Below are 27694 nucleotides of genomic sequence, written 5' to 3'. Positions count from 1 at the left end.
TGTATATATATATATATATATGCATATATATATCATATATATACATATATACATGTATATACATATATACATGTATATTATATATATATAATATATATATATACATATGTACATATACATACGTATATATATATACATATATGTATAAATATATATGTGTATATATACATACATATATATCTATAAATGCATACATGCATATTTATATATATATATATATAGTTATGTGGTGTGTGGTGCGTATGTATATGGACGCTTCGGTTCGATTTATATACACAGACGTGCATACTCATTTAGACGCATACACATTCGTCTATTCGGTTATGATGTGCAGACATTACGGTTGTATGCGTATATGTGTGCGATTGAGTGGCTTTGTCTTCCTTTGCATACGTGAATGGAGTCATATTTTGACGTAGACCGAAAATATAATCAAAACCGATATCTGCATATATATATATATATATATATATATATATATACACATGTTTTTTTTTTGTTGCGTATATGTATGCTTTATACTCATAAGAATGTTCTCCAGAAGCTCTGGACTGTGGTCTGTGTATGGAATTTTGTGAGAGTGAGTTGGGAGAAATTCTGTTTTTTGTTCTTAGTTTTAAGCAGACATTTATTAGATGTTATACTCTCAATAAACACTTTTATTATATTACTGCTATTTTTTTTTTATTTATATTTATTATAATTTATATTGATTTATTCGTTCGTTTGTTTGTTTATTGCTTGTTAAACTTAAATCAGGAATGCAGTGATGACTTTAAAATGAAGCCATTTACAAAAAAAAAAAGGAAAATATAAAAATTCTGAGTCTTTCCGCATTTTGTGTTCTGTTTTGGGCTGAACGAAATTTAGCGAAAAGCACATTACTCTCCAAATCTCACACACTAGTCGATGTTTAGCATCTCATCACCGGTATAGTTGTGCTGCTTTGCACGTATTCCTTTGCCGATGCTCTAATAACACTAATTTTCCATTGCTGATCAGAGACAGACAACGTTAATGTTACAGTTTAGGTCTATCAATTGTCACATATTTCTGGTAATAGTAATAATAATAAAATATTAATAATAGATATTTAATGATTAATCACCCAAATTCAAAGCAAAGAGCTTCGAAATATCAAGATAGTTCGAGAAATTCCTTAAATTTATTTGTTGTAATTTGTAAGATGATATTCAGCATGTTCATAATCTTGATGGCTGAAACATATTAAAGAGCTGAAGTACTAACGTTTCTTACCTTTTTACCAATTTATGACTAGAGATATATCCAGTCTAGAACCAATAAGAGAGTGAGAGGGACTCCAAGTGATGAAGAGAGATGTGTGAATAACTGTGGTTAATGTTTGCATTTGTTTGTTAGAAACTAGAAAATATCCTGGATTCAGGGAAGTTTCTGATTGAAATTTTTCTGGAAGAAAACGATTGGGATAAGCATTTCATCCGGAAGTTTTGGTGTAACGCAAAAGTTCCTTGTTGGGCAAGTAGATGCACATGCAGTAATAGGATTCGAGTCTATATCAGAGCAATTAAGCTGAGATCGTTACTTATATATTCCTGATATACATGCATGCATGCGTACATACATTGACATATACCATTCCCACTTCTTATCTCTGACTCTCTCCACCCATTATATATATATGTATGTATGTATGTATGTATGTGGAGTGGTGTACCACGTAATTGCCAATATATGTACGCATACATACACGCATTAAATAAACATATTTTGGGCTGATGTAAATAAGTCATTGACCATACATATACCCGTTTGGTTTTTAGAATATATCTGTATATAACTAAAGAAACAGACCAAAGTATATATTTTAAAAAGTCTATCCATTCATATGTACACACTCTTAGTCACGTGCAAAAACTTACACATAATATGATGTATACAGTACATATATATAGATTTATCTATCTATCTATCTATCTTTTTTTCTTTTCCATCTTCGAAAAGAAAAGCTCTACATTTGTATTTGTCCCCTCTGTGTTCAGCCCTGTGTAGCCAATAAAGAAAGTTATCTATCTATCTATCTATCTATCTATCTATCTATCTATCTATCTATCTATCTATCTATCTATCTATCTATCTATCTGTCTATCTATCTATCTATATATCTATCTATCTATCTATCTATCTATCTATCTATCTATCTATCACTATCTGTGTGTGTCCGTCCAAAAACGCGCACATATGAAGACTAGATACATACTGAAGCTATAATGCCTGAATGATCGCACCACTCGTGAAACTCAAAATAGCTACGCAATGAGTTATCGATTTTACCGAAACACATAAACCGTACTGCTCATATTGATTACTCTTTTCCTAGTTTGCATAAACTAAACGTTATCCTACGTACGTATGTTGTGCATTTGTGTATTTGTGTAACTACATACAAACATGCATCCATACAACCATATATCTATATATCTTTCCACTAAATACCCTCATCAAGTATTTGCGTTTCGATAGGAACTACATGATATCCCACAATCCTGAACACCTGCTATGTACACCACTACCACCACCACTACTACTGCTACTACTCTCTTCTTTTCCGCTCTTCACAGAAAATATCTCTGATGACATCCCGACAGCCTGCTTAGTGCACATAAAAATATAAAATTGACACATCACAAACATCAATGAATTTCTGTATAGGAAATTTTCTGGATGGTAAAGTAAATTTAGCTTGTTAGATGAGGAACAGACACTGTATGAATCTCTAGAGATTTCTTTCTGCTCTCTTACTAGAGTCCTGTTTATCTTTCTAGGAGATTGCGGCTGTCTGCCTGGCGTTTGGCCCCATCCGCATCACCCCGCCCTGAACGATTATCTCTAACACCAAAAATCCAGAGAAGGTATGCAAAGTAGAACTTTAGTTATTTAACTTAAACACCGTTTTCTATACTAATCCCATGAAAGTAATTTGTCATTTGTTCCTTTCCCCCTTATTTTTGGTGGTGTGGTGTAGGCTTGTCTTGGAATTGTTTATGTGAAAGATATCTAACTAATATTATACTACCATGAAAAAAAAATTAAAAGAAAAATGATACATACGATGTAGCTGAGAAATCTTTATAGATTTGATTGGCAGGATCTGTTGAAAGTTGGAAAAACTACGGTAACACTTGATTATATTCCTTAACATTGTAAGTTCAGATCCCTGTAAATGTATCTTTGTTTTTCATCTTTCCATAGTCGATAAAATAAATACCGGTCAAATACTGGAGTCGATATAAATATATCTCATCGCTGAAAAGGCTCTCCAAATATGAACACAATCCAATGACCGAAAGCTGTGGAATCCAAATAGCTCTTACATAATAACTTGCAATCATAAAAGGCGACGAGCTGGCAGAAACGTTAGTACGCCGGGCGAAATGCTTAGCGGTATTTCGTCTGCCAATACGTTGTGAGTTCAAATTCCGCCGAGGTCGACTTTGCCTTTCATCCTTTCGGGGTCGATAAATTAAGTACCAGTTGCACACTGGAGTCGATGTAATCGACTTAATCCGTTTGTCTGTCCTTGTTTGTCCTCTCTGTGTTTATCCCCTTGTGAGTAGTAAAGAAATTGGTATTTCGTCTGCCGCTACGTTCTGAGTTCAAATTCCGCCGAGGTCGACTTTTCCTCTCATCCTTTCGGGGTCGATAAATTAAGTACCAGTTGCGTACTGGGGTCGATCTAATCGACTAACTCCCTTCCCCAAAATTTCGGGCCTTGTGCCTAGAGTAGAAAAGAATAACTTGCAATCATAAAGGGAAAAAGCGGAATGGTAAGCGGGAACGTGGTGACGAAACTACCCTTAAACACAATTGCAAAAGGATAAAAATTCCCTCCAACATCTCATGCCTATGTAGTAGCGTTGGGGTACCAAAAGCGTCCTTGGTCCCAGTTGCTGAGAACCTTTGATATGCCACTGAAGGTCACATTGGATAATATAGTTTTATATCATATCTGAGTAGAATTCAAGATGATCATGATTAGAATGTCTTTGCTATTAAGTCTATTTGATTAGTGCTAACCCATGGTTAAGAAACAACAATAGCAGCTATCGAAGCGAACCAACATCTTAAGTAAAGTATGGCATCTTAAAGTTGTGGATAAGGAACAATAGAAAATTTAGGCATCAGCCAATTTCCCCAAAGGTATAAGGTATATAAGTGAAGCAGACCTGATTGTAAATTAGAATGTTAACTCGAATGGCATTCTTCTAGAACTTTCTATCATAGGAAGTTTCACGTAACCGTGATATATTTGATAAGATAAAACGAAAGAATACTCTGGAAGGCTAAGCATTGATGAAGGTTAATAGGCAAGGATTAAGTATGAAAACACTGTTAATACAGTTTGAGGTGTTGCTTTACTTGGTGACTTTATTAGAATTATAACATTTCCTGACTATTTACGAGTGATACTTAACTCTTCAACGTTATCAACGTTTGAGCCACATGAGCTGCAAAGCAATTAATTTCAGGATTGTTCGCAGGAATGTCAGTTGGTTAATCACGTCTTCGCAATCCCCTCGGCTTAAAAGACTGTGATAATGCATAGGATTTTATATTGATTTGTAGCATTACTCAATGAGAATTAACAAAATATGTAGATTATATAATAGCTTCATGTGCTGCGTTCAAGTCCACAATAATAACTTTGTATTAAACAGATGAAACAGAAAAAAACAATTTAGTCACCTTGAAGACAGAAACGCGCCGTTTTAATTATAGCTATTCCTGTATGAAAACCACGCGAATGCAGTAGGGAAATATTTTCTTTGCTTTAAAATGAATTATTCATAGATCAGTGCACTTTGAAGTTCAAAATCTGTCAGTATCGACTCCATTTTTCATTTGGGTCCGTTCACTATATTGTAGCACAATCACTGGCCTTGTGTATATGTCTCTCCACCCAAACACATGAAATTTATATATAAATACAATGCTTCTCACATATATATATATATATATATATATATACACAGTAAAATGTAAATGTTTGATTTTGAACTTTTTTCTAGAAGATGCGTAGCGGTTTTATCAGATAATTCAAATGAGGTTACCGATTCGACTCTAATTGCTGAGGGCATCACTAAAATGTCTTACAGTTTTCGGTGCAAAAAGAATAATTTTAGTGACAGTAACATACTCTACGAACTTTATTCTTTACCTCAATGTAAAGCTTAGAGAAAAGGATGAGATAAATCTGATACATAAACAGAATAGCAAAACAGGCTTTACACGTTAGTCATAAGACACATTCAATGCAACCTTATCTCAAAACAAACTCCTTGCGCATATCTCAAGGCAAACCTTAAGGTATATACAAGTTATGTACACAGGCAAATTTTCTAGGTGCACCTCACAGCAACTATTATAAAAGGAAGAAACGGTTAGGAATTTTGGAATTTTGCAATACTGAATTTAGAACTGAATGAGGTTTGAAGTCTGTGAAGTGGTTGATTTAATAAGACAATATTAAGCTAATATTTTTGTGTTGAAACGACAATATATTTTAATGAAAAGACAAATGTTACCAAAATGAACAGTTCGGACAGCTAGATAAATACTGGTCAATGTAGTAACTCTAACGTCAATCTTAAACTGATTGCTTACATACGTACAGAGTTAAAAAATGTTGTGGATTAATCACTCATTTTGACAGGCACGAATTTGCTGAACCCAGTATCTTTGAATTAATAACTTAAAAGAGCAAAAATATGCCCATCATTTATCGCTATAAGCTGATTCTTATAGTCAGGGCTTTTCTTTAGTTGAAAATATTTTATGCAGATGCTACACAGAATTATAGTATTTTTGCAAGATATATGAAGTACTGAGAGCTTCTGCACGAATACTGTACCTGTCAGATGTAACAACAAAATTCATACGAATTATTAAAAAAAGGGAAGATATATATATATATATATATATGATAAGGTAGTCCTAGGTACACAAAAAACGCTGAGTTGTTCACAAGAGGAATGTTTTTGCCTTAAATCTGTTTGGTCATGATTAACCTGGGAGTAAACAACTCAAAAGCAAAAACAACAACACGGATTACCTGTAAACAAACAATTACTCATTTAGTTAACTCGATTTATTGGCAATGGGAACAGGGTTCACTAAAATTGTTCAATGCATTAAGATGAAATTTAAATGATTTTATTTAGATTTTATTTGTGATTTCAATTTAATACATAAAAAGTATTTAACAATAAAAAAATATCTATCCTATTAAGATGTGAATAACAATGGTTTTTAGCGAGTCAATAAAAGAAGAAAAAAAATTGTTTTCGAGTGAATTAGTGAAAACATTGATTATATGATTAATTGATTAAACTTTGGTTCTTGTAGCATACGATAGTTTTATAGGATATGTTTGTTGTTTGTTGTAATGAGTGGCGAGGTCATTTCATATAAAGTGTTTATTTAGGGGGAAGTTATTACTTACTGAAGATAATCTAATTCAATTATTCTTTCGATTAATATGTAGAACATTTTGATTGCTACTTGCGGTGTTAAACAAGTAATTACACCTATCACCGCGAATATATATTATTCAATGAGAGCTAATGCCCTGCGAAGAGTAGGTTAATAGAACTCCACCGAGGATCTCGTTTCCATACAATGATTATTGTGACCGTACACTGAATAACTTCTAACATTTCCAACGACTGTCGAAGTAATTTGGAATGAACAAAACACATACAGACACACAGATAGATAGATAGATAGATAGATAGATAGATAGATAGATAGATAGATAGATAGATAGATAGATAGATAGATAGGTAGGTAGATAAAAAGATAAATAGATAGATAGATAGATAGATAGATAGATAGATAGAGATAATAGATAGATAGATAGATAAATAGAAAGATAGATAGATAGAGAGATAGATAGATAGATAGACAAACAGACATACAGACAGACAGACAGACAGACAGACAGACAGACAGACAGATAGATATGTTCATACATACGAAAGAGGTACATTTCTCTATGCGTTTACTTATTTATGTGAATATCTTTATGAGCTAAGTGTAAATATCTGGCCAAATTTAGTTGAAATAGCTATTCGCATACTCCTAGCTTTTCTTTTTCTGTAATTTTCTGTCTTCTCTCTCTCTCTCTCTCTCTCTCTCTCTCTCTCTCTCTCTCTCTCTCTCTCTCTCTCTCTCAACACACACACACACATACACTCACACACACACACATTCACTAGTTTTCTTGCTTCACTCTGTGTCTCCCTTTCGCAATCTCTCCCCCTTTATCTCTTTGCACGGATATTTTGCCTTTTATCATTCTAGCATATGTCTTTTCCCTCTATATTTATCGAATCCAAACTTAACACCACTAATTATGTACTGCATGTATGTATATGTATGCAAACTTATATATGATAACTCGGCAAAAAGCTTAATTAATGGTGCGGTTTTTTTGCGTAAGACAAATGGCTATCCGGCTTTGATTTCATTTTGAACTCAATGTCACAAACACAAGTAGTCGGTATTATATAATTTCCTTCTAATTTCTTTGATTAAGTTAAAGATATTACCTTGTTTAAATTTTTTTGAGATTCTTATATGATTTTTTCAAATATCTATCATAGAATATATTGTAAATTTTTCCTTTATTTATCTTGTTTTTCTACTTTATATTTTCTAGTTACCCTCAACCCAGACGGCCATTATATGCATGGAGATATGATTCCGACTCCTGCAACTCCTGAATCCATGACGTTAGCAACTCCAGAAGGACCGTACATTACAACTGGGCTACACCCACGTTCCTTGGCAGCACACGGATTCACAACAACATTCTCACATAATCACCCGCGCGCCGAACTTACAGGAGAAGCATGGTGACACCACGTGATGAGTAACACTGAAAGCTTTACACATCCCCATCATAATCATCACCATCATCAACAACTACTACAACAACAACAACAACAACAGCTGCAGCAGCAACATCAACAACAACTACCACCACATCAACAACATAACCAAAAGCAACAATTACTTTTAGTACAACAACTACTGCAACTCCGACAAGAAAGGATGAAAGAAAAAAACAACAACGCTCTCACATATAAATAATATTGGTTGTGACAAGACATGACACTTCCAATAGTACATAAATCTTTATTGAAAAATGAAAAATATATTTAAAAATACCAAGAAGAAAAATGCAGGATTGTATGAATTGATAAAAGACAAATTGTAAACATTGGCTGAATACACCGTGATATCATTTCATTTTGCGTGTATGTGAGGTGGGAATGAAGTGTATTTAAATGATTACATATATATATATATATACATATATACATATATATATATATATATATATATATATATATATATATATATATATATAATATATATATATATATATACAATATATATATATACATATATATATTATTATATATATATATATACGTATAGAAACATATTTTATATACATATATAAATATACATTTATAGATGTTATTTTAAATTATGTATTATATATTATATGTATGTTAAAATGTATATATATATATATATTATATATAATATATATATATATATATATATATATATATATTATATACATATATACATATATATATTCATATACTAATGTACATAGATACCATGACATACATACATAAACGCATATATATATATATATATATATATATATATATAATATATATATATATATGTATGTATTATATGTATGTAATAAAATGAATTATATGAAAAAGAAGGACGAAATATAACAGAATTACATCAGGCTAATGTGAAAAAATAAAAGTATATTTGCTCAGTGCATAGAACGTCATGTGGGCATGAACTATTATTCACACTGAAAACAGACAGAAATATTTCATCAATGTATATGTTGTATATATATATATATGTATATATGTATATATATATATATGTATGTATATATATTATATATATATATATATATATACACATATATAATATAATATATATATATGTTGGTATGTAAATATATATGTGTGTATGTATGTACGTGTGCGTTTGTGTGTATAAATAAATATACATATGAAATATGGTTACGCATTTATATATGATATATGTATGTGTGTGTGTATATAATTTATATAATATATGCATATAAGTAAATACATATACATACATATATGTATACATTATATATATATATAAAAAAAAAAAAATTACGTGTGTGGTGAAAACGAATAAAATATAAGAACTATTTTATAACATATATATATATATAATATATATATATATATATTATATATATATATATATATATGTATATATATATATATATGTATATAATATATATTATATATATTGTATGTATGTATTATATATATGTATGTATGTATTATATATATGTATATATATATATATATATATATTATATATATAAGGTATATATATGTATGTTATATATATATATATATTACATACATATATATATATATATATATATATATATATATATATATATATATATGCATGTGTGTATGTATATATGTAAAAATCGAGTTAAACGAACTGAGTGTTCTAGGTGTGAACGAGTGTATCGAGTGAGGGAGAGAAATAGGAATATTGAGAGTGAGAGAGAGGAATGGAGAAGTGATTATATTGACAAATTTGAGTAATGAAAAGGTTATAAAAAAATACAAAAGAATAATATTAATAATAATAATAATAACTCTACGACATTGTAAAGGCTTCGTCGTAGATGTAAGACTTTGCTATGAAGAATGTTTCTCAGATCAACGTAAAAGGAGATATCCATTCTACGTTCATTAAAATATTTAAATGATTGAGAGAAAATATTTGACAGACAGCCTCATGAATAAGCAGACTTTAGTAAAATGACAATAATGAAACAGAACTGAATATATATATGTGTGTATATATATATATATAAAAAAAGTAAAGAAATCAATGAAAATTATACGAAATAAAAAAAGAAAAAATACAATATAGTATGTCATGACACTATGTAATTTCTGTATTCTGTTTTTGTTGTGTCAGTATTACATTTTCATGATGACAATGTTGAGAATGTTGAAAATGTTGATAATAATGATCATGATGATGATGATAATAATAATTAATAATTAAATAATAATAATAATAATAATAATAATAATAATAACGGAAAACACTCGGCGAGAAACGGAAGAAAATATGAAAAAAAAAGAAAAAACATAATAATAATAATAATAATAATAATAATAATAATAATAATAATAATAATAATAATTTGTTTCACTATTTGATACCACTGCTTAACTGGTACATCATTTTATCATTACACGGCGGAGAGCCCGCTGCCATAAAGGTCCAGAGAACAAAAATACAGCAAAACACTATACTCTGATATTAAAGTGATTAAACGAATCCTTGGTATTCTTTTCTACTCTAAGCACAAGGCCTGAAATTTTTGGGGGAGGGGCCCAGTTGATTAGATTGACCCCAGTGCGTAACTGGTACTTAATTTATCGACCATGAAAGAATGGAAGGCAAAGTCGACCTCGGCGGGATTTGAACTCAGAACGTAAAGACAGGCGAAATACCGCTAAGCATTTCGCCTGGCGTGCTAACGTTTCTTATTTCTTTATTGCCCAAAAGGGGTTAAACATAGAGGGGACAAAAAAGGACAGACAAAGGTATAAAGTCGAATGCATGGACCCCAGTGCGTAACTGGTACTTAATTTATCGACCCCGAAAGGATAAAAGTCAAAATCGACCTCAGCGGAATTTGAACTCAGAACGTAAAGACAGACGAAATACTTCTAAGCATTTTTGCCCGGCGAGCTAACATTTCTGCCAGCTCACCGCCTTACCAATCCATAATATTGACAGCTTTTTCTAATTAAGGTAAATTGCCTGCAATTTAAAAGTGAGGAGGAGGCAAGGTGATACGACTGAACTCAGTACTTCATCGGTAATTTATTTTATCAAACTCGGATTGATGAAATCAAAGTTTTTTTCTCAGTTTATCCTGAACACCAAACGTCAATGTTCAAACCTAAGCATTGGAGACGGTTTGTTCGATACTCTAATAATAATTATTTCTTTCATAAGCCTAAACCATGAGTAGAAGGATTTGGTTAATACCATTGAGCACAGTACGAGTACGAGATTGATAATATATTTTCTCGCCCTAGAAGGTATAAGGCAAGTGGACTTTGGTGGGATTTCAACTTAGGTCGTATAAGAGTGGAAAGAAATAATACAAGGCATTTTGTACGGCACAGTTCTTGCAATCTACCAACCATGAAGAAGGAATATTCGGTTATATCGGCTACGGCAGTAGTTCCCAACAGTGGTTCTTAACACTTTTATTTAAATGAGTTTTCCCACATATCCCTTTTAATAGCTTATCCTTATGTACACACAAACACACACACACACACACGTATATTATATATATATATATATATATATATATAATATATATATATATATAATAATAATAATAATAATAATAAAATAATAATAATAATAATAATAATGATAATAATAATAATAATAATATAGGGAGTATAACTCCAAATTTACAGGGAAAAATTCAATTTAGTATTAATCAAATTAGAGAAAAACACTATTATGCAATTCAAACAATGGTAGACATAAACCAAATCATAAACAAAAATTAAAAGATATTTTAAAACATATAATTAGATCACAAAATGTACAAAAATGAATAAACAATATATAATAAGTAAGTATATAAATATGAATTGCATAATAGTGTTTTTCTCTAATTTATATATATATATATATATATATATATGAGATTTTGAATTTAGTTCACAGACCCCAACCACTACTACCTTTGTGGATCCAGCTTGGGAACTGCTGGACTACAGTAACTGACTTGTGATTTATTGTCCACAGAAGGATGAAAGTCATAACTGATCACATCAGGATTTTAACGCAAGAACATATGTCTTATTTTTATACAACATATTTGACAAATGAGTGTGCAATAAATATGAAAATGAAATTGGTTCTTTCAAATGTGGAGACAGCTTTCCATGTAGGATTAGAGTACAGCGATATCCTCGACCTTCACCGAAACAGACTTCTATTCAACATAAGCACCTAGATCAATCTTCTACTTTCAACAATGTTTCATACAATTTAATCATAAATAAGGCTTCTACTCTCCCTTTTGAACTTGTGTCAAGGAATATTTCCAGAAAACGATGAAAATAACACCAGAAAATAAAATAAACATGATCTTTCTGCCCACACTATTTCTGTTTAGATATGTAGTTCAAATAGCATTTAGAATTTACGACAGCTGTTTCATAAGGATTTTGTTTATTTAATACAGTCATAAATGATTACATCGTAATATATAATCCATCAGTCATCAGACGAAATCGTACATCCTGAAAATCTTACCTGTTTAAAATTTCATCTAAAAATGATGGATTATCTAAAGATGATACATTAAAAGTTTTTCTAAAGATGATGGATATTATGATGTAATCTTTTATAACTACATTAAATAAATAATAGTCTACTGTCATAACTTTTAAACGCCATTTGCGTTTATTTTTTTATACCTATGTCACACCGAATGCCCACCGCCGAGTGGGGTCTATGGTTTAAATCTGATTTGGTACTACTGTCATAGAAACACTTCATTTCTTCTACTAACACTTCATTTCTTCTACTAACACTTCATTTCTTCTACTAACACTTCATTTCTTCTACTAACACTTCATTTCTTCTACTAACACTTCATTTCTTCTACTAACACTTCATTTCTTCTACTAACACTTCATTTCTTCTACTAACACTTCATTTCTTCTACTAACACTTCATTTCTTCTACTAACCTACTCATTTCTTCTACAAACACTCATTTCTTCTACTAACACTTCATTTCTTCTACTAACGCTTCATTTCTTCTACTAACACTTATTTCTTCTACTAACACTTCATTTCTTCTACTAACACTTCATTTCTTCTACTAACACTTCATTTCTTCTACTAACACTTCATTTCTTCTACTAACACTTCATTTCTTCTACTAACACTTCATTTCTTCTACTAACACTTCATTTCTTCTACTAACACTTCATTTCTTCTACTAACACTTCATTTCTTCTACTAACACTTCATTTCTTCTACTAACACTTCATTTCTTCTACTAACACTTCATTTCTTCAATGTCATTTATTTCACTGTGAGGTCTATGTTATCGTAATTTACTATTTCTGGGTTCCTACAAGTTCATGTGCCTTGATTGTTATAAATCTTCAAAGCAATATCATTTATATAAACTACAGTGATGAAAACATTTCGCATTTAGTCAACTCAGGACCGAAAGCTAGTTTTACAATATTTATTGGTAGCTAAATTCACCTTTATGTAACAGTAACTTCTTATCGAAATACCACTTTTGAGTGATACACAATTAGGTGAATACAATAAAATGGTCTTTCATCCATCCCGCATCATGGACATAGCAGTTTGTTTTATACTTGTGTGCTTGTATACATTATTCACATTGTCAACGCACTTCGTGCTCCGGTAAGGATTTTAGGAAATGCTAGGAATTTCTTCATATTCACCACCTGAAAGTGGTGTATTCATTCTATTTCATCACACCCTTTATAAGCATCTGCGGTATTTAACTGCGAATAATCAACCAGCTGCGTCTTTATTTAGTAGAAAGCGTGAGTAGCTGTCAATAATCGAGATGGCAGCATCGATATTCGGTACATGCACCAGCTAATAATCGAGAAATCCCAGTACATTTGCAGAATTGATACCTGTAACGGCATCCTTAAATGTCAATAGAGAAGTATATGGTAGAGCTAGAACCATTCGGTAAGATGTTTCTTAGAACAAGACATAATTGTCGTAGTGCGGAAGTCAGAAACTACCATTCACAAGAAAAACTATTTATAAGCTAATAGTAAAATATTCAACGTAGTGAACATAAAACCGCTAACCAGAAGCAAATACTGGAGGAAATCTCCAGTATTTGTCACCACCAACTCCACAATTTCCTCACACACACAAAAAACAAAAAATTCCACCACCTTCTCAACCTTTCACCTCCTTCCCCTCCCACACCCCCTACACCCTCCCCTCCAGCTCCGCCGACCCCTTCCAATTCCGCACCCACAACGCTCTTCCCCCTGCACCCTCCACAGACCCCCCACCCTGACTTTCCTACCGCTACCCCATCTTCACCTCTGCACCCCCTCTTCCTGATCCTTCTCATCCCACCACCCTGCTCCCTCGCACTGTTGTCACTATACCCGCCAATCTCCCCCTCTCCGCTGCCGAGCTCTCTCTCCTCAGTAGGGGACTCCGCTTCACGCCTCTCACGCGCCACTGCGACGAATTTGAGACCCGCACCGACATCAACCAGTTCCTGCGCCGCATCAAACTTTGCGCGTTTTTCCACACGTCCACACAACGTCACGACAATTCAGTAGCCTAGATTTACCCATTCAAAATGTGACCGCGTGTGTACCGTTGGCGATTTTTTTCCTCCGTCTTCCCTTCTCTGGATCTTTCCTTTTCCTATGTTTCTGACGAAGAGCTCCGCTCGAAACGTTAAACCCTCCTTCTTCCCTTCCTTCCTGAGCGTCCAATAATACTATATTTGTTCCACGTCCTCGCGTTGCTGTGTTTTCTCTTTGTGTTTTCGTGCTTGGATTAACTATATATATATATTGTTATTTTGAATTCATCATCGGACTTTCTGAATTATGGTAGAAAGAATTACTAAATATACAGTAAGCCTTCGATTATAGCGAGTGCTACGTTCCAAAACACCCCGCGATAGGTGAAAATCCGCAAAGTCGAAACAGTACTGTACCGTATATTTTTTATATTATTTAAAAAATTTGTATATATTTATTTTATATAAAAAAACAAAACAACATCACGCAGGAATCGACGTAAGATCAAATAATAAACCGTGATAAGTGAACCGTGATATGACGAAGGATTACTGTATATAAAAATATTGTATACTAAAATCCAAAATTTAGAGTTCCTTTGTATAATTTTCAAAGTAAAAATAATTAATATGCTAATGTTAATTAATCCCGCGCTGAGAAAAACACAATATTAATCAAAGAAGCATAATGTTTTAATTACTTTCGCAAGCACGGGAGATAACTTCGAGCAGGTTTTAATCATTCTATTGTCCTATATAGCTAAGGGATGTCTATATCCGTCACTTCCTGTGCATATAGTAGAAGCAGTAGAGTGTTTCTTAAATCGAGCCAAATATGAGATGCTATATGTGAGGCTGTTCTGAGAAATAACTGTCATTCGGATAGTCGAACAGAGACTGCAGTATAACGTAGTGATCCTAGTCCGTCGCACAGAAGATAGGATCTGTACCACAGAAGACAATATGCTTCATCGAGGTCACTAGATTCGCTAAAATTACCAGTAAACTTCCTTCAAATCAAGTCCTACCGTTTTAAAAGAGCGAGAAAATATTGGATAAGATTTTCGTAGATTTATATAAATGGTTAAACAGTCTGCTTGGTAGAACACTTTTAAGTAGCTTCATTTGTTGGGAGATAGATAGGCAGAAAGAGAGAAGAGACTCAGGCAGACAGACAGACAAATAGACAGATGGATGGATAGATAGATAGATAGATAGATAGATAGATAGATAGATAGATAGATAGATAGATAGATAGATAGATAGATAGATAGATAGACAGACAGACAGATAGATAGATAGATAGATAGATAGATAGATAGATAGATAGATAGATAGATAGATAGGTAGATAGATAGATAGACATTACTCTTTTTACAATATATTGCACATGATATCAGTTGTATTGGGCAATTTGTAGAATCGCACTAGTATTTTCTGGACCGATGCCGTAAGCGAGTACAAGCAACAATCTTTTTAGGTAGCACATTATTCAATAACTTAAATCCATTTTTGATCGATGAATTTCGTGGAGAAATCAGTGACTTAATAACTCCCTCTATAATCTACAAAATATCCTGGTTTAAATTTTGTCTTAAAACCCATTCACCATGTATTATTTCTTGTAGTTCCATTCTGTTCTAATTAACTACATTCGCAAAACACACTGCCTGTTCTCTTTCAGAACTGGATTGGTTGAAACCCCTGATTGAGTTGATCCCACACACATGAAGTTGTAAACTAAAACTTTAAATTGTGCAACATTTCTCTACCCTTTTGATATGCTGGAAAAATTTAAGGATAAATTTGAAGTCTCCGGTTCAACTAGCTCGGTACCGTTGACTGAAACTGCAGCAGAACATAAAACATATTTACTTGTAGAAGTATCTGAGAAGTACCAAACAGTTTTTTTCAGGTAGTATTAATCGACTGTGCTTCAATGAATTTCACATGCTATACCAAATCATTCACTACACCTGTATAAAAGATTTGTCATATCCTGCAGGAACAGTAATGAGGGCCATATTAATAATAAAGTCGTTTAAAGAACTTTATTTCATGTAATGTAACATATACAGCCATTAGCTACACGACTGAGTTTGTTTGCCATTTGCATCCAGAGAAATTTATTGGGTTGTCCGGAAAGTTTGTGCCGATTTTTAAAGGAAAGAAAAGGTCAATAAATACTTGCCATTACATTTTTAATCAACCAAATATGAACCATTTTGTTGCACAATGCGTCTCCATCTTTCCTTTAACTTGAAAATACCCTCTTCCCAGAATTGAGGTGATTTCATGGCAAAGAATTCATCAAGGTATCTTTTTATGTCATTCAAAGAATTGAAATTTTTACCATTAAGACTATTCTACAGAGACCTGAATAAGTGGAAATCCGAAGGAGTAATATCTGGTGAATATGGAGGGTGGGGTAACTCATCCCAGCCGAGCTGCAGCAATTTTTGTCTGGTTCCCAAAGCATCAAGTGCCGAAAATGAACTTCCTTATCTTCCAATTTAAAGGGTTACAGAATTAACAGGTTATAGGAACATAAACCTTCTTCTACGAAAAGATAGCTTAAACTGTGCTCTAAATGGAGGTGTAGTCAAATCTTATTTTATGGACTCAATCATGTTCTAAAATAAGTCGAAATGGAAGCTACTATAAATCGGTACGAACTTTCCGGACAACCCAATAGTATCTTAGAACATTGCTGTAAACTCAAGACCTACATGATGTTTTTTTGTTTTTATAAATAGTACGTCAAGTTCCATTCAACAACCTACAGAAGACCGAGAAACACTAGACTGGAAACGGATATGCTGTTATGCATGTAGATTAATGTAAAGTTAAACAAATACTTTGCATAAATGATTTTTTCCGACTTTGTTAAACTACGGATAATCAAAGTTCAGACAAGCATTTATGAAACGAATAATATATTATGATTTTTGATACAATCTTTATATATAAAAGTCAAGTTGTGTGTCTGTCTCCTACGATTTAGATTCCTAACTACTCCCACATTTTGCGGTGCAGTTTAATCAAAACCGGGTTTCTTATAGTCGTGATTCATATCGAGCCCTTCTGGGTATTAGCACGCATCTACGTTGAGTCTACGATTTTAAAAAAATTACCATAATTTTTTTCCATTTTAATGCATTTTTTCGCTATTATATAAGGGAAGTAACTCTCTAAAAATGTCTACTGAGTCGTCAACGATTTAAAAAAAAAATTACATCATTTTTTTTCCATTTTAATGCATTTTTTGCTATTTTTGGCTATAACTCTCTAAAAATGCTTATATAGTTATTTCCCTTACAAACTCGAGCAACGCCGGGAGATACTGCTAGTTTTTGATAAAATTCTCCCAATTTGATCATATCTTATTTTTAGTACTATAACAATTTCAACTTTAGTGTAAACCAGGTTCATGGTCCTTTGCGAGCTTGTAACAAAGGGGAGCCATATTCTCTGCATATTACAACACACCAGTTTCGAAAAGAAGGGTAATGTTCAATAATCTAATTTTCAACATCTTGTATTACACGTGTAAATCTTGTCTAAAACGGAATGGTCACGGATGGAACACCTTTAATCATAGATATAATCTATTAGTGCTGCCTCGGGTTTCAATAGCATGAACCCACTTTTTATGTATACGTTATATATCTATGGTAAGTAAATTTAGATACAGTTAGCCCTCAATATTGGAATACCGATCACGGACAATGAACAGACGGATAAACGAATATTTACACGGTGGCAGGATCCGGCTGAAATTTCAGGCAAATATTCCTCATATAACATTCTACAACGAAGAGTTATATATATATATATATAATATATATATATATATATATATATATATATACTAGCTTAAGGTGACCCGCTCTACGCGCGGGTAAGAGTGTGGTTGTTACTTTCTGTTGCTTCCTTTCATCACGTAAAAAGCACCATCCGAGCGTGGCCGATTGCAGCGCCGCCTTGACTCGCTTCTGTATCGGTGGCACGTAAAAATCACAAACCGATTGTGGCCGCTGCCAGACCCCCTGGCACCTGTGCCAGCGGCACGAAAAAAGCACCCACTACACTCACAGAGTGGTTGGCGTTAGGAAGGGCATCCACCTGTAGAAACACTGCCAGATCAGACTGGAGCCAGGTGCAGCCTCCTGGCTTCCCAGACCCCGGTCAAACTGTCCAACCCGTGCTAGCATGGAAAACGGACGTTAAACGATGGTGATGATGATGATGATGATGATTCTCCCTCTTTGTTTCTCTCTCCTTTCTCTCTCACTTTCCCACTCTCTTACTTTTCTTTTCTCTCGGACTCTCCCTCGCTTTCTCTTACTCTCTATCTTTATATATCTCTCTCCCATTTATAAACAACAAAATATCTTGAGTAAGTTGAGAAATAAAATATTTAGAAAGATCAATCATAAATATCAGGCAGTGGCAACGGAAAGGTCTGCTTCAAGGGAGACAGCAAAACACTAACATTTAAAAGGGACAGACGAACTTGCGAGCTGAATAAAAATAATAAAATATTGGAAACCAAAGTTTGAAGGGATAGAATCTGAGGATAGTAGGGTCACCATGGCTGGCATTTGTTAACAACGGACAGCAACGTAGTGACAGTTTAACGGCTGGCGTAAAATTTTGAACTTGATGTAGAAGAAAATTCCTAAACACCAAGTTTTGAAGTGATTCACTCTTACGACAGTAGACTCACCATGGCAAGCATTCAAAACTTCATCATGGACGGCAACACATTGACGATTAAAAGGCTGGCGCAAACTTTTTAGCTTGATGTAACAGAGAAATCCTAAACACCCGCTCCTTTAAATTTTAATCCCCTTCCAGCCCCATTTAGACCCCTTTCACATTTTGTTAATATAACCCGATTTCATTCGGATCTACTGGGGCCACATTTTATAAGATGAGGATTTTGTCCTAGAGGTCACGCCTTCATTTGAGGAAAAAATAGTTGTCATGCAACTTGCCACTTTTAACATAGGTGTGCATATTTTCAGCTCAACCGCAACATAATGCACACATTATATATTATATATATAGATATATAAGATATATATATATATATATATGTATATATATATATACGTGTGTGTGTGTGTGCACGCATTATATATACAAATTATAATATATATATATAAATTATTAGAGATAAAATCACTAATAGGCAATCAATCAGTGAAAAACACAAAAAAACAAAACATAAAAATAAAAATATAATATACAAAATATATAAAATATAAAATTGAAAAATTTAAATGATTTAAATTTAAAATAAAAATTATTAATTTATATTTATAATTTAAAAAATATATATATAACTATCAAAAAGTATTAAATAGTTTAATATAAAGATATATACACTTTGTATATATACATTATATATACATATTTATATATAGAACACACATACACACACACACACACATATAAATGAACCCAATAAATATCTGATTCATAATATTTGTTCTCATGATTGTGTGGTGGTGGTGGCGATGATAATTCTCTCTATGTATGCAGACAGACGTAGAGAGAGAGAGTGTGTGTGTGAAAGCGCTGTGGAAGGCGGGGAGGAGGAGGGGAGTAATACGCCGTTATCGACGTTATATATAGAAAGTGATGGGAAGGGAGGAAAGAGAATGAGTGACGGAGGAAGACAGATACATAAAAGAATGAGGGTAGACTTGTCAAAGTGCATATTTGGCCCTAGCAACGACACCTTTTAAGATGGGGATTTCTAACCTAGCCCACTGGCATCCTCACCTCATTTTACATGTCCCTGTAAATTTTGGAGTCAATCTCACGGGATCTAGTGCCTTTAAACCGTTCCAGACAAACAAACAAACAAACTTTTCGCATTCTAGCTTTATAAATAGAGATGTGTGTGTGTGTGTGTGTGTTGTGTGATTCACTGTACTTTGAGCTGTGCGGATAATACTGGATTGACTTTATGCCTCAACTTTAGTACCTAATTCAAATGAATCTTAATTATTTAGAGAGGTAGAGAGAGAGAAAGGGAGAAAGAGAGAGAGATGGATAGATAGATGAATAGATAGATAGATGAGATAGATAGATAGATAGATAGATAGATAATAGATAGATTCTAGATAGATAGATAGATTGACAGATAGATAGATAGAACAGACGATCATAGATATAGATATATAGATAGATAGATGATAATAAACGATAGAATATAGATAGATAGATAGATAGATAATAGATAGATATGTTTCTTTATTAGCCACACAGGGCTGCACACAGATAGAACAAATTACAAGGTAGAGCTTTTCTTTTGAAGGTATTAAAAAAAAAAAAAAAAAAAAAAAGGAAGGGGGAGGTTCGATCAAAAGGGATCGTAAAAGGAGAGAAAGAGGACAAAAAAAAGGGGGGTAAAAAAAAAAAAAAAAAAAAAAAAGGGGGGGAGAGGAAAAAAAAAATGATCAATAGGGATCGTTATCACAGAAATGTCAATATGAAGTGTAAAGGGGAGGACAGGTGAGGTTTACCCGTGGAAAGAAAAGCCTGCGGAAAAGACCACGGTAACCTCGGTCAATGATCACATTTTATATTTCTTTTTTTTTTTTTTTTTTTTTTTTTTGCAAATAAGCAACTCTCTGTTTTCGATTTCTGGGTTCATAGGACTATGCTCAAGGTGGCTTCGTCATTCATACGTGCCATTCTTGCTACATTCACCCATCTTTTTTTAAAACATTCGCTAGACAAAACTTGCCTCTCTACACTCTCACTTTCCTTTTCAAGTGGTACTTGAAGAAGTTGATGAGAGATTGACCAGAGAGGAAAGTGTTTGTCTCCAATCCTTTCAGACGCGTCCACCAGATACATTCTTTCGCCATAGCCACAAGGATGATGAAAATAGCTCTTCCTTCCCGTTTGAAGGAAGGAGGCGTGACAATATTGACGATAGACTCAGCTGATAAACCGACTCGTCCCACACGTGACAGCAGTTGTTCGACATAAGCCCACAGGTCGGAAATTGTTGGACACTGAACGAGTGCGTGCAGAACGGTTTCGTCGCTCTGACCGCATCTCGGGCAGGTCGGCCCCGTGTTTCTCGAGCCGTGTCTGTAGAGCTTATCCCGAACGGGTAGCGCTTCTCGGTAGCACTGCCAGGCCAGGGATCTCTGGAAGTTGTCCATGGGCCCTGGCCCGAAAGTCGTCCCGAACAGGCGGGTCAGGTACTCCTCGTCGTCCAGGGTTCGCCCCGAGCTCGTCGTCGTACCTCCCCTCCACTAAACCCCTATAGAATGCTTTGGTTGTGTTGAAGTCACTTAAGGTCGACCCAGGACGGCAGAGTTGCTTGAGAGCAACGCGACACTCGCGGTGCCATTCGCCCTTCCTCGGCCTCTTTTTGATCCACGACTGCAGTTCGGTCATGGAGACGAGCTGCGGGAAAGCGTGCCTCACAAACGGCGACCACACCTGTTCACCGTCGTCTACATAGAGCCAGAGATGTCGCAGTCTCAGCGCGTGTCTGCGCATCATCAACCACGGCATGCCCAGCCCTCCTTTTAACGGGTGTTGACAGCAAATGGATCGCCTGACCATCGGGACGCATCCTTTCCACAAGAAGCGAAAGAGGATGCGTTGTAGTTTGGTGATGGTAGGGTCGGGACAAGGTACGACGGTCAGGCGGTAGTAGATGACGGACGCGATGTACGTGTTCGCCACCTCCGCTCGACCTTTTAGGGACAGTTTCCTCTCGGCCATTGCCGGGCGAGAGTGACCACCCTACTCGTTATCTCGTTCCAGTTCTTCTCCACTTGGAGGTCCGGACCAAACCAGACCCCGAGCAACTCAACCGGCCGTCGGTCCAGCGTCCCACGACGGAGGCGCTGGTGGACGGCATGGGCTTGCTTCTCCAGGTGCCTAGTCGCAAGCCCACTGACTTTTCCCGTTGATTTTCGCTCCTGTCACCGCTTCGTAGTTTTTCAGTGTCTCGCCGACCAGCTCGATGTGCTCGTGGCTAGACACTATGACGGTGACGTCGTCCGCGTATGCAGACACGCTCGTCCCGCATCCCAATTCTCGCGGGATGCCCCTTAGAGTCGCCAGCTTCCGCAGTAGTGGCTCAAGAGTCAATACGTATAGAAGCGCCGAGAGGGGGCATCCCTGACGGACCGAACGTGCAATGTCGAAAGGTCTCGATAGATGTCCATTTACGCGAATTACCGAACGGATGCCTCTGTACAAGGCAGCTATCCAGCCGCGGAAGACGGGACCGAAACCAGCCGCTCTCAGGACTGCCTCCAAGTATCGATGGTCTACCCTATCAAAGGCTTTTGATTGATCCAAGTTGATCAGGGCCCCACCCATGCCAGGTTCGTTAACTACCCTGTCTATGATGTAGCGCATCAGATGGAGGTTGTCATGGATGGTCCGGCCTGGCACGGCGCATGTTTGCGCCTTGTCGACCAGTTTCTCGATGACAAGCGCCAACCTCTTGGCTAGCACCTTGGCCAAAATTTTCAAGTCTGCATTAAGCAGAGTGATGGGCCTAAAGTTATCTATTACATTTCCCTTGTTTAGATCTTTCTTCAGCAGTGTTACGGCTCCTCGGCTCACAAAACCAGGAATGCTCCCGTTTTGCTGCCAGTTGCAGTACACACCGCCGCCAAGAGATCTCCAAACAGTCTGGCATACAATTGTAAAGCTCGTAGGGTAGACCATCCAAACCCGGTGATTTGTCCCTCGAGCATTCTGCCATCGCTTCCCGCACTTCCGCCGCCGTGATGGCACCTTCGCAGCACCCTGCCTTTCTTGTCGAGAGTCGTGGTAGGCTATGTAGGTAGGCACTGAAGTCCACCCTACGTTCTTGCCCTCCACTCGTTCCGAACAGTCGGGCAAAATGCTGCTGAAAGGCCTCACACATTTTACTTGGCTCGAGCAATTCGCGCCCCTGTTCATCTACCAGTGACCGAATGGTGGCTTTGTTGCCCTGTTGCGCCTCTGCCACCCGGGCCTCTCTCGCGGCTCCAACACCTTCGTTCCTTAGAGCACGCATCCTAGCTCTGACAGCACATCCTTCGTGTTTGGCGTTGAAGTGTTGGTCGAGGGCCAACCTCGCCGCCAAAACGTCGGATGCGATGCCGCTTCTAATTGCCTCTTCTAGCTTCTTAACTAGCTCACCCTCTACTCTATTTCTATCTATGGCTAGTGCTTTGCTGTACCTAATCGCTTCTGCTTTTACTGCTCTCTTGAGGGCAACCACCATTTGTTGTTGATGATGGCTCCCGTCAAAGCCCTCTTTACTAGTGTGCTAATCCGGTCTCTGAAAACTTGTCTCGATGGGAAAGACGCGTTTAGTTCCAGTATCCGGGACCCTGCCTAAGTGTCTTACCTAAGTCTAGCGTACATGTCACAAGTTTGTGATCCGTGTAGCTGACTATGTGGAATTGTGGACATCCTATGCTATCTCTATCTACTGTCCTACACAGTATCCTATCTAGATACGATCTCGACGACCCGATGCGGTTGCTCCATGTCCACGTTGGCGCATTCGGGTGGTCTAGTCGAAACCTGTCAGACAGTTGAAAGCGTCTGAGCAGGTCTCTGAGGCATTTGCATCCCCGTCTATTCCTATCTCTACCCACGTAGTCTACATGCGTGTCCAAGGTAGCATTCCAATCCCCCACTAAGAGTAAAGGACGAGACGTTCCCAAGAAAACTTCTAGACGTTGAAAGAAATCCGCCCGACCTGTTAAGGGCGGTGCGTAAACTGATACGAGTCGAAAAGCGCACCCATTGCTGCCGTCGACATCCAGGACGACCAGTCTACCCTCCGGGTCTACGAATATTGTCCTTACATTGAGATCCAGACTCTTGTGAAAAAGTACCGCGGTGCCACTACCGCCCATTCTCGGCAGACAGGGGGAAAATAAATGTTGAACTGTCCGCCAAACATGGTCTTTAGGGCCGCGGATTGTGGAGTCTGGTCTCGCTTATGGCTATGATTTCTAACTTATGTGACTTTATGTCATTTAAGAGGTACCCTTGTTTCCAAGGGGACCCCAAGCCACGCGCATTTACACAACCAATCTTGATCATAGTTCTAATGAATTAGAATACAGAGGGTTACTTACTGCTCGAAAGTTTTTGCTTTCTCCTCCGTTGGTTTGTCCTCGAGGAGATCCCAGTACAGTTTCTTTGTGAGATATTTTTGGCATTTACCAACCGCACTGGGGAAAATGCCTTTGAGTGTGTGGTGCAGACTTTTGGATGTGTATTATTTTGATGTGGTCTGGTGGTGTTGTTATGGGTGGTTTTTGTTGTTTTTATGTCATCTTCTGTTATGTTTGTTTTTGATTGATGTATTCCATCAAATTTGTGTTTTTTTTGGGTGTCTATGGCTGTGAGCATGTTTGCTGTATATGTTTTGTTGTGGTGTTGGTGTGGCTGTTGTTTGCGTTGGGTTTTGAATGTCTTCGGAGATGTATTTCATCCCCCTGCTTTGTTCGTGTTTGCATTTGGTTTGGTTGTGTTTCTTCTGCTCTTTATTTTCCTTCTTTTTGTAGCTATTTGCCATTCCTCACTGGTTTCGTCTTCCGACGAAAATTTCTGAGGAATCAGAAGGGGGTAGGGGTATGTTGTGGCTTCTATTATGTCTGTGTAAGTGGTTGTGTTGTTGTTTTCGTTTTTGTTGGTTGTTGAAGTGTTTTGTGTGTGTTGAGTGCGGTATAAGGGATGGGGGATCAGTTTGTGTGTGTTTCTTTGTTTTTCTGTTCCTTTGGGTTTTCTGTTGATGGTAGTGTTGGTATTTTTCCAGGTGTCGAGTGGTTTTTTGGTTGATGACGGATTAGCTTGGTGTGATAGATAGATAGATATTAGATAGATAGATAGATAGATAGATAGATAGATAGATAGATAGATAGATAGATAGATAGATAAGTTTCTTATTGGCCACACAGGGCTGCACACAGATGGACAAGTTACAGGTAGAGCTTTTCTTTGGGGGATGAAAAACACAAACACAAAAGAAAAAAATAATAATAACTAAAATAAAAAATAAAAAGAATAAAAAGAAAAAAAAGGAAAAGGAAAAGAAACAAAAGAAAAGAGAAATGAAAAGAAGAAAAAGGGGAAAAAAGGGGAAAGGAAAAAAAAGAACGATCAATAGGGATCTTGTATCACAGTGTTATGATATATGTGTAAAGGAAAGCAAGTAAGGTTTATAGTGGAAGAAAAGCCTACGAAAAAGACCACGGTAAACCTTGGTCAATATTGTTATATGTTACCACATTTGTTTGCAAGTGAGTAACCCTCTGTTTTCAATTTCTGGGTTCATAGGATTATGCTCAAGGTGGCTTCGTCATTCATACGTGCCATCCTTGCTACATTCACCCATCTTTTTTTGAAACATTCGCTGGACAAAACTTGCCTCTCTACTCTCACTTTCCTTTTCAAGTGGTACTTGAAGAAGTTGATGAGAGATTGACCAGAGAGGAAAGTGTTTGTCTCCAGTCCTTTCAGACGCGTCCACCAGATACATTCTTTCGCCATAGCCACAAGGATGATGAAAATAGCTGTTCCTTCCCGTTTGAAGGAAGGAAGCGTGACAATATTGACGATAGACTCAGCTGATAAACCGACTCGTCCCACACGTGACAGCAGTTGTTCGACACAAGCCTACAGGTCGGAAATTGTTGGACACTGCACGAGTGCGTGCAGAACGGTTTCGTCGCTCTGACCGCATCTCGGGCAGGTCGGCCCCGTGTTTCTCGAGCCGTGTCTGTAGAGCTTATCCCGAACGGTAGCGCTTCTCGGTAACACTGCCAGGCCAGGGATCTCTGGAAGTTGTCCATGGGCCCTGGCCCGAAAGTCGTCCTCCTGAACAGGGGTCAGGTACTCCTCGTCGACGTCCAGGTTCGCCCCGAGCTCGTCGTCGTACCTCCCCTCCACTAATCCCCTATAGAATGCTTTGGTTGTGTTGAAGTCACTCAAGGTCGACCCAGGACGGCAGAGTTGCTTGAGAGCAACGCGACAAGATAGATAGATAGATAGATAGATAGATAGATAGATAGATAGATAGATAGATAGATAGATAGATAGATAGATAACTTTCTTTTATTAGCCACACAGGGCTGAATACAGAGGGGACAAATACAAATGCAGAGCTTTTCTTTTCGAGGGTGGAAAAAAAAAAAAAATGTAAGATTGCGATCAAAAGGGATCGAGAGGAGGAAAAAAAAAAAAGGAAAAAAAGGAAAATCGTGTGTATCACTGAAATAATGGGTAACATTGATATAACAAGATTGGGTTCATCGTGGGAAGAAAAGCCTACAGAAAAGACCACGGGAACCCCAGTCAGGGAGGAAATAAACACATGAGGTCAAAAATGCTCTCTTTCTTTCTTTTTTACGATCTACAGGATCATGCTCAAAATGGTTTCGTTACTAGCACGCACCATCTTTGCAACATTCACCCATCTTTTTTTGAATCTTTCGAACGAAAACTTCCCTCTCCATTCTCACCTTCCTTTTCAAGTGGTACTTGAAAAAGTTGATGAGCAATTGGCCAGAGAGGTAGAGGTAAGTGTTTGTCTCTAATCCTTTCGCTCGAGTCCACCACACACATTCTTTCACCATGGCCACCAGTACGATGAAAACTGCCTTGCCTTCCCGGTTGAGGGAAGGGGGCGGAGCAATTCTCACGATAGACTCGGCCGATAGGCGGATTCGTCCCACACGTGACAGCAGCCGTTCGGCATAAGCCCACAGGTCGGCATGGAAATGGTTGGACATTGCACGAGTGCGTGCAGAACGGTTTCGTCGCTCTGACCGCATCTCGGGCAAGTCGGTCCAGTGTGTCTGGAACGTGTCTGTAGAGCTTATCCCGAACAGGTAATGCTTCTCGATAGCACTGCCAGGCCAGGGATCTTTGGTGATTGTTCATAGGTCCCGGCCCGAAAGTTGTCCTGAACAGGCGGGTCAGGTGTTCCTCGTCGACGCCCAGACTCTGCCCGAGTTCGTCGTCGCACTCCCCTCCACTAATCTTCTATAGAATGCCTTTGTTGTGATGGAGTCGCACAAGTTCGATCCCGGACGGCAGAGTTGCTTGAGAGCAACGCGACACTCGCGGTGCCATTCGCCTAGCCTCGGTCTCTGCTTGATCCATGACTGTAGTTCGTCCAAGGAGACGAGCTGCGGGAAAGCGCGCCGCACAAAAG

General features: G+C 36.6%; 2 long non-coding RNA genes across 2 annotated transcripts; both read left to right on the top strand.

The window, feature by feature from the left end:
- The first annotated feature begins 2799 nt into the window (after positions 1–2799).
- LOC115232617 lies at positions 2800–8206 on the top strand. The gene is made up of 2 exons (XR_003883645.2): positions 2800–2891; positions 7700–8206. It is a non-coding gene; the product is annotated as an uncharacterized LOC115232617 (long non-coding RNA).
- A 1308-nt stretch (positions 8207–9514) lies between these two features.
- LOC118766176 lies at positions 9515–19595 on the top strand. The gene is made up of 2 exons (XR_005002093.1): positions 9515–9942; positions 19561–19595. It is a non-coding gene; the product is annotated as an uncharacterized LOC118766176 (long non-coding RNA).
- Positions 19596–27694: the final 8099 nt, after the last annotated feature.

The sequence above is a fragment of the Octopus sinensis genome, linkage group LG1, assembly GCF_006345805.1.
Source record: "Octopus sinensis linkage group LG1, ASM634580v1, whole genome shotgun sequence".
Classification (NCBI taxonomy): Eukaryota; Metazoa; Mollusca; class Cephalopoda; order Octopoda; family Octopodidae; genus Octopus; species Octopus sinensis.
The sequence above is the reverse complement of the archived record's forward strand: the minus strand, read 5'-3'. Positions and strand labels throughout refer to the sequence as shown.